At 38.5% G+C, this 17,123-nt stretch overlaps 1 pseudogene; it reads left to right on the top strand.

Moving 5' to 3' along the window:
• Window positions 1-254: 254 nt before the first annotated feature.
• On the top strand, window positions 255-606 carry LOC107530514 (large ribosomal subunit protein eL31 pseudogene; annotated as a pseudogene).
• The last annotated feature ends 16,517 nt before the right edge of the window (window positions 607-17,123 follow it).

Raw genomic sequence — 17,123 nt, 5'->3', positions numbered from 1 at the left:
AGATTTTGTTCTGGTCACCTTACTTTCCAGACCTGGAAAGAATGGACAGAAATTACAAGAACACTGATTTTTTTTTAAACCTTTAAGGTTGTGTAACAATGAAATAGGTTATTTCTAGACACTTCCAGATTTCATGACTTCGTGACCATGTGACCTCATGACTTTCCAGTGACCATATTTTCTAAACTGAATCTGGGTTATATTTTTGCCAAGTAAAAACACTGATAGGTCCCTTTTCAACCTGGACCTGCAGAATGGCTCCCACAAAGAAGGGTGGCGAGAAGAAGGACCCTTCCGTCATCAATGAGGTAGAGACGAGAGAACACACAGGCAACATTCACAAGAGCCTCCATGGAGTGGCTTTCAAAAGGTGTGCCCCTCGGACACTCAAAGAGATGGGGACATTTGCCATGGAGGAATGGGAACTCCAGATGCACACATTGACACCAGGCCCAACAAAGCTGTCTGGGCCAAGGGAATAAGGAATGTCCCGTCCTGTACCCAGATGTGGATGCCCAGAAATCCAACAAGCTCTATACACTGGTCACCTCCGTGCCTGTCACCACTTTCAAAGATCTACTAACAGTTCATGTAGATGGGAACTAACCGCTGATTGTCAAATAAAGTTATAAAACTGAAAACAAACTAACAAAACCGTGCTATTCAGAGATAATAGACTACCGGGAGATTGTTATTCAGTTCATTCAACGAACATATATCCGTATATTTCATTATAGTCTCTTTTTAGACATCTACCTGGTTATGCTTTCTAGGATAATTCATAAATAATAATGCACTTAAGTAACCATTACCCTACTGTTGCATGCTTATGGTGTTTATAATTTTTCCGTATGACAAATACTGTCAACATAAATAGCACAGCACAGGGAGCTTTCTCTGTATGTTGGGTAGTTACTTAAGCGTAAATTGAGAGGCGTGCACCTTCCTAATACCCTTGAGCAACATATTAAAATCTTCTCCGAAAAGGTGGTATCAGTTTTCAAGCCTATATAAAATGTCGGAGTGCCCCTTTCGCTGCATCCTTAGCAACGACGAGTGACAGGAACATATTGAACGCTGAAAATCTGTGTAATCCATGAAGTTCCAACCTGGACATTACCATAGCAGCTTCGGGAAGTGTTATAACACAGGCTCTGATTGGTAGGTTTAGCTGAATGAATTTTAAGGTCCTATCTAAACTTCTTCCTAAAAGTTTACAATCAATTTAGTTATGATATAGCTAGTTACAACATGATTGGTTTTATCATAAAGCAATTATTTTTCTCAAAACATTAGTAAAAATATACAGGGAAAGCCTAACTGGCATGACTAATGCATATGACAGATCTTGGTATAATCTTTTGTTTTTTAGGATTTTTGGAAACTAAAGTGGGCATGCTTGCTAATTAATTCACTAAAGATGCAAGTTATCTTTATTGTTTATATATTTGAATGTATGTATATACCTATACCTATATCTGTATCTGTAGTTATATCTATATATCTCTATCTCTATCATCTATATTTATATCTATATATCTCTGTACCTGTATCTGTATCTATATCTGTATCTATACCTATATCATCACCTATATCTGTATCTATATATGTATCTATATATCTAAATCTATATTTATATCTATATCTATCTATCCATATCTATCTCTCTATCATCTATCTATCTCTATCTATCTATCTATCTATCTATCTATCTATCTATCTATCTATCTATCATCTATCTATCATCTATCTATCTATCTATCTATCTATCTATCTATCTATCTATCTATCATCTATCTATATCATCTATCTCTATCTATCTATCTATCTATCTATCTATCTATCTATCTATCTATCTATCTATCTATCTATCTATCATCTATCTATCTCTATCTATCTATTATCTATCTATCTATCTATCTATCTATCTATCTATCTATCTATCTATCTATCTATCTATCTATCATCTATCTATCTATCTATCTATCTATCTATCTATCTATCTATCTATTATCTATCTATCTATCATCTATCTATCTATCTATCTATCTATCTATCTATCTATCTATCTATCTATCATCTATCTATCTATCATCTACCTATCATTTATCTATCGTCTGTCATCTATATCTCTATTTGTGTGTCAGTCAGCCTGGGCTGCCATAACAGAATATCAGACTGGGCCGCTTAAACAATAAACATTTTTCACAATTCTGGGGGCAAGAAGTCTGAGATCAGGGTGGCAACACAGTAGAATCCTGGTGAGAGCTCTCTTCCTGTGTTGCAGATGGTCTCCTTCTCCCTGAGTCCTCACATGGGGGAGGGGAGAGGGAGAAGGAGAGGAAGAGGGAGAGAGAGAGAGAGAGAGGGAGAGAGATTGAGATTGATTTCTTTCTCTTCTTTTAAGGTCACAGTTCTATTGGGTTATAATCTTATTTACTCTTAATTACCTTCTAAAGACCCTATCTCCAGATATATTTATATTGGGGGTTAGAGCTTCAACATATAAATTTGGGGGGGCATACTTTAAACCATAGCTACAAGTATATTTAATAAACATGTATTATTGGGATTTGAACAACACTAAGACATTTTTGAAGTATAAGCCATCAAATCGATTTTGTCTCAAGCTTTGGTCTCAAGAGTCTTTCTCTGACCCCTTGTGAAGTCTGTAGGTGGGATGGGATGCCACCTCTCCCAACAAGGAGATAAGCAGTTCTCTGAGGAGTTGACTGCAGACCTGTTCCCCTCAAACTAAGGATCAATGCTAAGACCCTGCTGTGGTTATTTATTGCTGTGTAACAAATCAACACAAAATCAAGTGGCTGAAAACAACAATACTAATTTTATTACCTGCCGTGGTTTCTGTGGGTCAGGAATTAGGGAAGGGCTTGACTGGGTGGTTCTGGCTCAGGGTCTCTCATATGGTTGCAATCAGATGGTGGTTGAAACTGGAGCAGAGGATGGGGAGTGACTGGAGCAGCTGGAGGCTGGCCAGGTATCTCTGCAGAGAGTCTCAAGGCTTCTCTATGTGGTCTTTCTGTATGGGCTAGTTGTACCTCCTCACAGCATGGTGGCCTCAGGGCAGCAGCTCACTTGCACAGTGGCTCAGCGCTTTAGCACAGTGTTCTAGTTCACAGGGTGAAAGCTGCATCCTTGTTTATGACTTAGCCTCTGGAGTCATGCAGTGTCACTTCCTCTACATTTTATTGCTCACAAGTGAGGTACAAGCCCACCCAGATTCAAGGGAAGGAGAATTAGACTCTACCATTTAGTGGGAGGGTGACAAAGTTCCAGAAGAACAAATGGGAAGAGTTACTGATGCAACCATCTTTGGAAAATATTGTCTTGCACAAGCTCTTTCACAGAGTGCCCAGACCTGAGGAATGAATATTTCCCATTAAAGTCTCTATGGAAAGTCCCAATCCTAAAATGTTGTATGCAGTTCTGAGCACCTATTTTAATCAGGATGTATGAGAGAATGTGAAAGCTCATCCCCTGAGGAATGATTATGGACCCTTGAGGAATGATCCCTTGAGGAACTAGCTTTCTTTTTTCTGGATAAGAGATATAAGAGGAGACGTGGTCACTATCTGAGCACATTTGAAGTACTGTCAGGTAGGAAAGGTAGCAGGCTCAGTCTGGGTTGCTCCAGAAGGGTGGATGACTACATGGTTTTTTGAGGACCCTGAGTAACCCAAAGAAGAAACTCAGGGGATTCCTTGGCCGGTTACCTCTGTTGTATATTCTATGTCCAGTTTTCTCTTAAAATGTGCCTTTTGATTAAAAATGAAAAAGTTTTCAAACCATTAGACTTGATCAAATTACATTCCCTGTACATACAATGTAGAAAAGTTTGATTGACATAGTTAAGGGCATAGACTGAAGAGCAGGGCTGCCTGGGTTCAAGTCCTGGCTCTGTTATTACTAGTTAACATAACCCTGGGCAAGTTAACTTTAAGTTTCCTCATCTGTGAAGTGGTCGTAATACCTACCTGATGGGGTGACTGTAAGGACAAACTGAGTGTATACTTATATAATCAAGTATAGTACTTAGAGTAGTGTCTGGCGTATAGTAAATACTACCTAAGTAGTCATTAAATTAATAAAAGTGTGAGAAGCATGCAGGAGCCTGCTTTGGAAGGTAACAAGCAGGCACTTAGTCGCTGCATGATCATGAGCAGAGTCTGGCAATCAGGCATTTTGTTAAAGGGGTTGCTTATGGAGTGGTTCACAGCTCACTCCTACAAAAGGAATTTTTAAAAACTAAGATGGAATCTGAGGCCACCCACTGGCTGTGGGGTGTTTGATGGTCTAGACCAGAGGTATGCAAACCTTTTCTGCAAAGGGCCAAATAGTAAATATTTTAGGATTTGTAGGTCATATGATCTTGGTCGCAACTATTCAACTCTGCCATTGTCGTATGAAGGTAGCCATGAACCATATACACATGAATTAAATGAATGTTGGGCTGAATTTGGCTCACGATCCATATCTATAGTTTGCTGACTCTAGTTTAGATCATGCTGGGCTTGAGAAAGCTGGAAATAAAGTGTTTTTTGATGAAGCTGAAGAGCAACAGGAGTTGGAGGGGAAGACAGGGCAGAACAGTGCCACTACAATGCCACCTCCCTTCCCAGGGTAAACTCACTGTGAGTTTGAACAGGTCCTCTGCGCGTGACTAGAACACGTGGCACCATGCATCCACAGACACAGAGGGGGGCCACATTGGGAACGAGAGTGCACAGGTTGTTCATTCTCACCACTCTGTGTTTTATTATTGTATTGCAAGGTCTTTGGAAAGAGAGCCAGGGCTTTTATTTTCCTTCAAACCAGCTCTAACCCCAGAACAATGCTGTCCATTCTGTGGCTGGTCAGGGATCCCTTGCTGACTGTCATTATTTCCTCACCTGCAATAAGATTTCTCCAGGCCCATATGGAAACCTGAAAGTGCATGAGGGACTAATTCAGTGAGACTCTTCCAATGGAAGTTCAGTCCCTGTGGGAGGTGATTGCACACTGATGGAATTTTTGCACACTGGAAGGAAAGATGATCTTTGCCTTTTGGCTGTGTCACAGTAATAAGTGGGAGACCGATTATTTCTAAGCTCGCAGTTCTTCCCGGCACTGATAAGAATGGAATGCAGGCTACCATGGAGATTCAGGTCACTAATTAGTCCCAGAAGCCTCTATGCCTTGAATCACTGTTATAATAATTATGCATTAAATTAGAATGTTTGCAAAGGCCCAGGGCCAACTGTGCTGCAGAGCCCAGTGACGGCATGGAGAGATCAAGGCGCGTCCTGCCCAGCACACTGCAGGGACCAGCAGTGAAACCAAAGGCCTGAGTGTGCAATGACCCTGCTTGGTCTCTGACCCAGCTGTTGGCAGCCTCCTGCCCGAGAGCTTGTTATTGGCCCTGAGTGGACAAAGGAGGGGGGAAGAAAATGATGGTTGCTCCTCAGCTCACCCCTCTGAACTCTGTTGCAGTCATGCTCAGCTGAGAAAAGACTCAAAACAATCATTTGGACACTTTGCTTCCACGGTAACAAATGCAAGATACTTCCAGGTGTTTGCTAACATGGAGATAACAGTCTGGGCTCTTGTCTGACTTTCAGTTTTTATCTCAAATTTTTAGACTCTGGTAGACCTGGCTGTAGCTTTGGTTCAACTATTTTATCTCCTCTCTCCTTCCTCCACCTCCTGCTCCCTCCCTTCTTGTGTTCTCCATGAGCATAAAACCAAAACATACTAGATACTCAGTTGTAAAATAAACAGATGATAAATAGCAGTCTCTGTGACTGTTGGGTTATGATTCCATCGAGGGCTTGGGTTGAAGTCATAAACCACAAGAAGTGAAGCGTGACCCATAAATAGCCTTCAAGATGGAATTACAGCCCCATAATTCAGCATGGACCTTTGAAAAAATAATCCTTAAACCTAGCTTTAATTTCGAGAAAGAGCCCTGACTGGGGTAACATCTTCTGATCAGTTCATCAGTAAACAAATAATTCCTCTGTATTAATGTGACATTTATTAATGCTGGGATGAGTGCCCTAACTGTTCTCTAGGAGGTTAATACTGAAACCAGGCGGCAGTGCCCCAAAGAGAACCAAAAAAAACCCAAACTGGAGCCCTACAGCCAGAAAGTTCACCACAGATGAACATAAATAAGCAGGAGGTAAGGAGATACCTTGGGCCGAGAGGAAGAAATGTTGATTCCTGAAAACATCTCTTGCCTTTGCTTTTCACACCTTTCATCTCCCCTCTTTTCGCTTGTCGTGGTATCATGTAGTGGCTGAGTTTGAGTTTTGTGGGAAGTAATGGACTGACATAGATTCCATCCCTGCTATAGACATGCTTGCTGTTTTCCCAGCCGATTCTTCCTGATCTCTCAGTTCATTAAAGCCAGTTGATCTCATACAACCCCAGAGCTATGACAGGCTTTTTCATGATGGTTTCTTGTGTGGTGAAAACAAATACACGTTACAGAGAAAATAAACCAAATCCAACTATTCTGCAGGAGTTGGATGTTTAAGTGGAAGCTTCTGGTGATCATAAATTAAGCCATCAAAATCCCTTAAGAATCCCCTGTAGCCTTGGTATTAAATAAAACAACATATATGCAAGGAGTAGCAGATGGTAAGGGCTTAATATATAATTTATTCATTGCCACGATTTGTACCACAGAATTCAGAAATATTTTATGAATGCTCTTGCATAGACACTTTCCTCAATGGACTGTTATTTATAACAAAAAATCTATAGTTATGAAAAAAAGCAACAGCAAAGAATAATTTCAGATAAGCTGTCAACCCAAAAGAGACAAAGAAGACGATAACGTTTTCTGACTTAATTGAGAAATAATTTTCATATAGGCTTTGTGTTTAATTTGCCCTTTCCTTTGTAGTTTCTTAAGGTGAAAACTTAGATCATTGATTTGAGACCTTTCTTTTTCAAATACAAGCACTTAAAGTTACAAATTTCACTCTGTTGTGTTGGCTGTATTCCACAGGTCATGATATATTATATTTTAATTTTTGTTTTGGATCAAACTGTTTTCTAATTTTTCCTGTGATTAAGTTTTCCCTCATGGGTTATTTATTTTCTAGATGTCTGGTGGGGATGGCATTAGCTCTGTGTATTGCTTTGGGTTACATGAATAAATATTTTTCTGTTTCTTTATGCCTTCTTCAATTTCTTTTAATAACGCCTTGCAGTTTTTAGTGTATAGTTCCTTTATATCCCCATCGAAAGCCCAAATGGCACTTTTTAAAGAAATAGAACAAAAAAATCATCAGATCTGTATGGAACCACAGAAGACCCCAAAGAGCCAAAGCGATCCTGAGAACAAAGAACAAAGCCCGAGGTCTCATACTCCATGACTTCAAATTATACTACCAAGCAACAATAACCAAAACAGCATGGTTTGGGTAGAAAAACAGACACGTAAACCAACGGCACAGAATTGAGAGCCCAGAAATAATCCCACATGTGTATGGGCAAATAATTAAAAAAATATATATACATCTTCATTGATTTCAGAGAAGGGAAAGGAGAGGTAGAGAGAGAGATAGAAACATCAGTGATGAGAGAGTCATTGTATGGGCAAATGATTTTTGACAAAGGAGCCAAAAACATGCAATGGAGAAAAGAAAGCCTCTTCAATAAATGGTGCTGGGGAAGTTGTAAGGCTACACGCAGAATAATGAACCAGACTGCTCTTTGTCACCATACACGCACACACATACGCGCACACACACACACACACACACACACACACACAACTCAAATTGGGTCAAAGGCCTAAATAAAAGACCTGAAACAATAAATTACACAGAAGAAAACATAGGTACTAAACTTACGGACCTCGGTCTTAGAGAAGATTTTATGAATTTGACCTCAAAGGCAAGGGAAGTAAAAGCAAAAATTAATGAATGGGACTGTATCACACTAAAAAGCTTTTCACAGCAAAAGAAACTCACAACAAAACAGAGGCAGCCAACCAGATGGGAGAAGATATTTGCAAACAACACCTTCGATAAAGGTTAATGTCCAAAATATACAAAGAACTCGAATGACTCAGCAACCAAATAACAAACAATCCAATTAAAAAAATGGGCAGGGGACTCAAACAGACACTTCTCTCAAGAAGACATACAAATGGCCATCAGATACATGGAAAGATGACCAACTTCACTGGCAATTAGGGAAATGCAAGTCAAAGCCACAGGAGGTGCCGCCTCACACCTGTTAGAGCAGCTGTTATCAGCAAGACAGGTAATCACTAGTGGCGGGGAGGCTGTGGAGAAAAGGGGGCCCTCAGCCAGTGCTGGTGGAAAACAGCATGGAGGTTCCTCAAAAAACTAAGAAAAGAGTTACCATATAACTCAGCAACCCCTCTTGGGGGATCCAAACACTTTGAAAGCATTTATTCGTAAAGACACGTGCACCCCTATGTTCAGTGCAGCACTACTCACGGTTGCCAAGACCTGGAAATCGCTGCGGGGTCCCTCGGTAGGCGCCTGTGTAAAGGAGCCCTGGTGCATCCACACGATGGATCACTGCTCAGCCACAGGAAGGGTGAAATCCTGCCACCCGGCAACTGCAGAGATGCCTCCTGAGAACATCATGCTAAGCAAAATCAGTCAGGTGGAAAAAGCCAAGAACCACGTGATTTCATTCACATGTGGGGTATAAAACTGAGAGCAATAAATGAACAAACAAGATAAACAAACAACAGTAGGGTGGCTCCCAGAGGGAGAGGGTGGTGTGGGGAGTGAGTAAAGGGGACAGGGGGGCGAATACATGCTGATGAAAGGGGATTTCACTTCGGGTGGTAAACACACAATGCAATGTACAGTGGATGTGCTATAGAGCTGTGCACTTGAAGCCTATATAATTTTATTAACCAGTGTCACCCTGAGAAATTTGATAACAATTTTAAAAATGTTTGGAGATTTTCTAGAAATTTTTCTGGTATTGATTTCTATTTTAATTCTTTTGTAATCAGAGAACATACATTGTACTATTTAAGTTCCTTTAAAGTTACTGAGACTTGTTTTATGATCCAGAATATGGCCTTTCTTTGTGAATGTTGTAAAGTGCATTTGAAAAAACTTTGTGTCCTGCTTTTGCTAAATGGAGTATTCTATAATGGTCAATTAGGTCAGTGGCCAAGAGTTTTATATGTTCAAGTGTTCTATATATTTACCTATTTTCTGTCTATTTGTATAATAATTACCAAGAAAAAGACTTAAAAATTGCTAACCGTCACTGTGAACTTGTCTCCTCCTTTTGGTCCTATCAGCTTTTGCTTCATTTATTTTGAAGTTGTTAGCAGGATACACTAGGGATAGCTTCTCATTGTGACCTAAGGGTTCCAAGTGTTCTCCCTTCCACCATGGCCACCTTAGTGCCCAAATCACCAGATATCTGAGGTAGGACTATGAAAAATGAGAGAAAAATCCCTTCTTAAGCCATTTGTCATTCATAATTACCTTGATTCAAAGTAGTTGGCCATGATTTTAAAACATATCAGTAAATTCTTCAACACTCTTACCATCAAAAGATGGAATCTAATTTCCCTTCCCTTGAATATAGGCCAGCCTTCGTTACTTGCTTCTAAGGACCTGCTTAGAATGGATGCTGGTGCTTTTTCTAACTAGGGCAGAGAAGGCAGCACAGCTTCTGCCCAGAGAGCTAGCACACCTCTCTCTCCCTCCCTCACCTCTCCCCACTACCATGCTGGAAAGACCATGTGGAGAGAGCCCATGGACATAGAGAAGCATGCTCAAGGGCTCCCAACTCTTCCATCCTTCAGCCGTCTGGGTTTCCAGGGTTCCGGGCTCCAGGCATGTGTGTGAGAAGCTTTCAGAGGATTCCAGCCTTCACGCTGCCCCAGGTCTGCCAAGGTGAACATATATGAGCTGTCCTTGCTGAGCCCTGCCCAAGTCGCAGATGCACAAACAAAATAAATGTTGTTGTTTTAAGCCGCTACATTTTGAAGTGGTTTGTTAAGTAGTAATAGATCAATGGATTATTTCCTATTGCTTAGGAAATGGGACATAAGTAAATAAAGTTTTAATTGTAAGCAAAAGGAGTACAGCAGAGAAAGTCCAGGATCACAATGCACTAAAGAAAAGGGATTCAGAAATGTGGAGATTGAATTACTTTTGCAGATATTATTTGTAGTAAATCTGTATGTTCATAGAAAGGTAGAAGCTTTAAATTGGAAGGAATCTTAGAGGTCATAAAAATCAACTCACTTTTTTTTTTAAAGGTAAAGCTCAAAGAGTTAACTGACTTGGGCATAATCTGGAGCCAGACTAGAGCCCAAGCTTACAAACTTCCATTGACTACAGAATTTCCTTTCTTAAGGCATATATAATCAACCTTACCAATTTAACAAAAAACAAAGACAAAAAATAAATAAAAATGCAACAATCGGCAGCAACAGCAAAGAGAGCGCATAACCTATTTGGCTATTTCTAAAATTAGTTGTCCTTGCTAAGCCTCCACCTGCCTGCTGTCGCCCCCGTGGAACAAGTATCCCTACACCCAGGTCCTTGACATTAAAAAGGTTGGGAAATGGCTGGAAAATTTGCAGTTCCAGTTCTTCAAGTGAGGAAGATAATGAGTCCCAGAAATTTTAATGTTATTATGCCATAAACATCAATATGTTTGTGAGGTGCTTACTATGTGCTAGTAAGTGTGCTAAGTAATTTATATACATCATTATTAAAGTATAATTTACACATATTAAAAATAAGCCATATGAAAGGGATAGTTCAATTAGTATTGACAAATGCATAGACCTGATTGATCATTACCATAATCAAGATGTAGAACATTTCTATCACCCTCACCCCCAGAAAGTTTCTGTTTGCTTCTTTGCAGATAATCCTCCTACCTTCATGCCCAGGCACCCCTGATATCCTTTCTCTCACTACAGATTTTTCTTGCTACTTCTTTATATAACTAGAGTCATACAGCATGTAGTCATAATGATTTTCAAATTCTCTATATAATTGTGTGTGCAAGAGTTTGTGAATTTTTATTGTTAAGTAATATTGCATTATATAGATATACCACAATTTGTTTTTCCATTCTCGGACTGAGGGATTTGGGGGTTGTTTCTAGTTTGGGCTCTTATGAATAAAACTGCTGTGAACATTTTTACAAAAGTCTTCTTATGGACATGTGCTTTTATTTCTCTTAGGCAAATAGCTAAGGGTGGGTTGTGTGGTAAATGTATGCTTAACTTTATAAGAAATTGTCAAACCATTTTCCAAAGTTGTATCAGTTCTACCAGAAATGTTCTGGTTGTTTCACAGAATTGGACTCTGGTGGGTGTGCAGTAGTATCTCATTGTAATATTAATAGTGTTGAGTAAATTTTCATGTTTCTACTTGCTGCTTATATAATTTATATGGAGCTTCTTTTCAAAATATGTGAGATTTATTTCAGTTTGCATAGTGCTTTAATTAATAGAATATTTTATAATACTGAAGAAATTACATGTCACAGTGTGCAACTGGAATTTGGCATTCAGTAATCATTTATATCATGGTTTCTTTTTGAGACAAAGGAGGTAGTTAAACAACAAATGGTTAACATCCCTGAGTTTCAGACTACATAGCACCATCGTATATTTTATGTGAATATAGAGATTTAAGGAATCTCAAAAAGAGACAAAAGAAATGTTAGGATGTTTTCATAATCATCTCAAAAGGTCTTTTTTATTATTAGAGTAAAGAAGCCATGAAAAAGCAAAATAAGCATAAAAACTTTTTTGGGGGCAGAAAATGTATAAAACTGTTGAGGAGTACTAAACAAGGTAAATAAAAAAACGCTGTGGATCTATGTTGAAGCAATCGATTTAAAGGCTTTATTCAGAGGCAGGAAGGACTCTGTTAGAGTAAGGAGTTTAAAAATCTTTGCAAAAAGACAAATATAAAACTAGAAAAATGATCAAAAACAACTGTTTCAGGGCTCTGCAGAGACAAACTAAAAACTGAGAAATATTTATCCATAAAAAACTGCTGGAACTTTGGATGAGAAAAGTGGGATTTTACCAAGAGTCTACAGTCTTCTTGCTTAGAATGATTCTTCCCTTGTACTCTCTCCAAAAACTTGATTAGTAAAGCAAGATTGTCCATGAAAACCAGCATCTTTTCTGCTAGAGGGGGCTGACTTGATATGGGCTGGAAGGCCAAAACCCATTCCTGGCAGCATTATCAGTAAAAATAGCATATGTGATAAGGAGTGAATGGGGAATTCCCATAGCTTTGGTAACTTGAGTTTGCAGTCCCAGTTATGGCAAGTGATAGACCAGACAAAAACTTAACAAGGAAATCCTGGAAATGAGAGAATCACAGGAGGACTAAATAAGCATAACCTGCCTCTCTGGCTGAATGGAAAACTATGCTCATGTTTACAGGAGATCCAAGAAGGTCCAGAGGAAAGTAGAAGCTTACATAGATTGGAAAACAACCTGAACATTAAATACTTCCCTCAATATACACACAGACCTATCAGCAGAGGGTGGAAGCCTTACAGGCTCAAGGTTTTTGAGCACAACTTATGAATCATTGACTGACCAGTAAGCTATGCTAAGACACAGGATGACCCATGGGAAGCTAGGCATAAAAATGAAATAAGAATTTTTAAAAACTGAGCAGAGACATCAGTGGCTACACATCTCATATGACATATTGTTCAAATTAAGTTCAAGTAAGTTACTAAAAACAATAACAACTACCTCATGGAAAAAATATAATTTAGAGGTGTTACAATATATGGTCTAAAATGTCATTTTTCAAGAAAACATCATGAGATATTGAAAGAAACAAGAAAATGTGACCAATAGGGAAAAAATCCATAGAAACTGACTCTGAGTGGCCCCAAATGTTATATTTAACAAACAAGGACTTCAAAGCAGCTCTTAAAATAAACTTTAAAAATTAAATGTAAGAATGATATCAATTGCCCTCAAATAGAAATTCTAAATAGAGAAAAAAGTACAACAAAAAAAAAGCCAATGGAAATTTAACCATTTAAAAGCATGATAACACATAAAAAATTAACTAAATGAGTAGGTTTAAGATGCAGAAGAAAGAATCAGTGAACTCAAAGGAAGATGAATAGAAAGTATCCAATCTGAAAAACAGAGAGAAAAATAAATTGAAGAAATATCAAGAGCTTCAGAGACCTATGAGACAATATTAAACACATTAATACATAATAAGAAGAAAAGAGAGAAATGACAGGGAAAATGTTTAAAGAAATGATAGCTGAAAATTTCACAAATTTGATGTAAACATTAATCTATACATCCACAAAGCTCAACAAATCCTAAGAAGATAAACATAAAAATCCCCATCTATACACATCATAGTAAAATTGCTGAAAATTAAACACAAAAATCTTGAAAGCAACAAGAGAAAAACAACTCATTCCAAACTGGGGAATTAAAGTGCAATTAATGGCTCTATTCTTATTTGAAACAATGGAGTCTAAGACAGTGGAATGACATAGTCTAAGTGATAAAAGAAAATAGTCAACCATGAATTCTAATTTCCAGCAAAACTATCCTTTAAAAATAAAAGTGAAATAAAGACATTCCCAGATAAACAAAAACTTGGAGAATTTATTGTTAGCAGACCAGCCTTATAAGAAAGTCTACAGGAAATGAAAGGAAATAACACCATAAGGCAAATCCACAGGAAAAAATGAAGAACAATAGAAATGCTACTTATGTGGGTAAATATAAAAGAATGTACAAATATATATTTTCTTTTTTTCCTCTAAAAATAATCCACCAGGTTGTATAAAGTAATAATTATAATACTGCCTTATTAGGTTTATAACATTAAGATAGCTATAATATATATATGACAATAATAACGCAAAGACAGGGCAGGAGATGGAGCTATATGGGAACAAAGGCACTATATCTGATTGAAATTAGGCCAGTATTAACATAAATTATAATGATAAATTAAGATTTATATTTTAATCCCTAGAGCAACCACTAAGAAAATAACTTTTAAAAAATCAGTATAGGAATTAAAGTAACATACCAAAAAATACCTGTTTAATCCCAAAGACAGAAGGAAGAACAGAGGAACAAAAAAGACCCTAGGCCCTAGGTTGTGTTAGTTTCTTCTTAATCATGGAATAGTTTTTCTAAATTAAAATTATTATAACCATTCTGTAAAAGTAGGGTGAACCCCACCCATAATTTGATGTAGAGATACACCAAAAGGGTATAAAATATGTGTAAATAAATAAATAGCCAACCCAAACATATTTGTTTCATACAAAAGATAGTAGTAAAGGAAAAACACAAGCCATACTGAGAACAAATAGCAAATGACAGACAAATTCAATCATATCAATAATCACATTAAATATTCCATTAAATATAGTAACTACTTCAATAAAAACACTGAGATTATCAGATTGGATACAAAAGAAAGACTCTGCTGACTACTAGAGATACATTTCAATTTAAATATACAGCTAAATTAAAAGTAAAGGAATAGAAAAGACATATCTATCATATAAACAGTAAATAAAAGAGAGCTGGAGTGGCTATACTAATATTGAAAACAATAGACTTAGAGAATTCATATTAGTAAAAATAAGCAGGGACATTTCACAACAAAATGTCAATAAATCAGGAAGATATAATGATTTTGTTTTATTTTATATATTTTTTATTTTTAAAATATATCTTTATTGATTTCAGAGAGAGGAAGGGAGAGGGAGAGATAAAAACATCAGTGATGAGAGAGTCATCATTGATTGGCTGCCTTCTGCATGCCCCCAACTGGAGATCGAGCTCACAACCTGAGCATGTGCCCTGACCCAGAATTGAACCGAGATCTGGATCCTAGGTTGATGTTTAATGGCTGAGCCATGCCCTCCTGGGCAAGATGTAATGACTTTAAATATGTATGCACCTAATAACAGGACCCTAAAAAAAAAATGCTTAAACTGAGAGAAATGAGGGGATGGAGGTGGATTGAGTGGAAGCTACACTGACACTCTCCCAAAACCAGACTGGAATTACCACTAAAATATAGAGAAACCATCCTATGTAGTCAACTGCAACTGAAGACTATGTCGAGAGCACCCTCATAACAAAAAACGTAAAGTGGAGAAGATGGCATAGAGACTGGCAGGAAGTGGAGAGGCATGAGAGGGCTGGCTGGGCTCCCACGGGCAGCTGCTGAAGGCCTGAAGGGATATCTCAGCTGTAGGGGATTCCTACTGAGGACTCTGGGGCCTAAACCCCAGGCTGGGCTTCCCAGTCAAGAGCACCAGAACTGAGGAAATTTCCCACATAACATCTGGCTGTGAAAAGCAGCCAGGTTTCTGTCTGCCAGGGAGAGAGGGCTGGAAATGCAGACACCCTCTTAAAGGGCCAATGCACAAAGTTTTGTGTGTAGCCACTCACCTTGGGCTCCAGCAGAGGGAGGGCAGAGTGGACTAGAGCTGTGTGAGGAGAGTCCAGCAATGCTGTCAGGGGTATAGAGCTCAGAGGGCAACCATCTGGACCTCTATACTGAGTCATTCCCCCATATGGCAGAGGACATCTTTCTCAGGTAGACAATTACCTTCCAAGCAGCTTTTGCCTGTGAGGGAAGCAACTGCCTCACCCTGCTGGAAAATCTCTCAGCTACTCTGTGGAATTTCTACAACCTGAAGCTCCTTAAGAGACTGAATCACAGCCTATGGGTGCTTTGAGTCTTTGCCTGATTTGCTCCTGAACGCAGGGCTTGGAAAAGTAGACCTTGGTGCACATCTTGGTCCTGTCCAAACACACCCAGGCCCAGCAGAGGGAACCACAAACTATGGAGTGTGTGGAAAACTTCAAAGAGGGTACTCAAGGCCAGTCACAAATAGCATTTGACATTGGCCTGCACCAGAGACCATCCAAAAGACTGGGAGTCTGAGCAGATTTACCTAATACATAAAAACAAATCCAAACAGGCAGCCAAAATGGGGAGACAACAAAACAAGTCCCAAATGAAAGCAAAATAATTCTCCAGAAGAAGAGCCAAGTGAAATGGAGATAAACAATCTATTAGATATAGAGTTCATAATGGGATGTTCAACAGCATGAGAAAAGATATGGAAACTACGAAGGAAATGAAGAAAGACATAGTAGAAATAAAAAACAAACAAACAGATGACACTGGAAGGAATAAACAGCAGATTAGAGGAAGCTGAGGATTAGATTAGCAAATTAGAAGACAGGGAGAGAAAAAATCAATCAGAGAACCAAAAAGAAAAAACAGTTAAAAAACCAGAGGACAGTTTAATGGAGCTGTGGGACAACATGAAACATAACAATATTTGCATCATAGCAGTGCCAGAAAATCGAGGAAGTAAGCAAGGGTTAGAGAACCTGTTTGAAGAAGTAATGGCAGAAAACTTCCCTAACCTGGTAAAGGAAAAAGTTACACAAGTTCAGGAGGCACAGAAAGTCCCAAACAAGAAGAACCCAAAGAGGCCCACACCCAGACACATCATAATTAAAATGCCAAAACTTCAAGACAAAGAGAGAATCTTAAAGGCAGCAAGAGAAAAGCAACCTGTTACCTACAAAGAAGCTCCCATAAGGCTGTCAGCTGATTTCTCATCAGAAACTCTAAAGGCCAGAAGGGAATGGCATGAAGCATTCAAGGTAAATGCAAAACAAGGATCTGAAACCAAGACTACTCTATCCAGCAAGGCTATCATTCAAGATAGATGGCGAAATAAAGAGCTTCCCAGACAAAAAAAAAAGGCTAAAGGAGCTTATCACCACCAAACCAGCATTGCAAGAAATGTTAAAGGGACTGCTGTAATAAGAAGTTGAAATAAAGACAATGAGAAACATAGGCATAAAGAAATAAAATGATAATAGATAAGTACCTATGAATAATATCCTTAAATATAAATGGATTAAATGCTCTAATCAAAGGACATAGGGTAGCTGAAGGGATAACAAAACAATACTCAAATATATGTTGACTATAAGAGACCGACCTCAGAACCAAAGACTCACACAGGCTGGAGGACTTGAAAGAAGAGATGAACAGCAATACAGTCTTAGTAGAGACTTTAAC

Source organism: Miniopterus natalensis, chromosome 20 (genome assembly GCF_054644295.1).
Source record: "Miniopterus natalensis isolate mMinNat1 chromosome 20, mMinNat1.hap1, whole genome shotgun sequence".
In the NCBI taxonomy this organism is placed as follows: domain Eukaryota; kingdom Metazoa; phylum Chordata; class Mammalia; order Chiroptera; family Miniopteridae; genus Miniopterus; species Miniopterus natalensis.
Note: the sequence above shows the minus strand (reverse complement) of the source record. Positions and strands in the feature narration are given on the sequence as shown.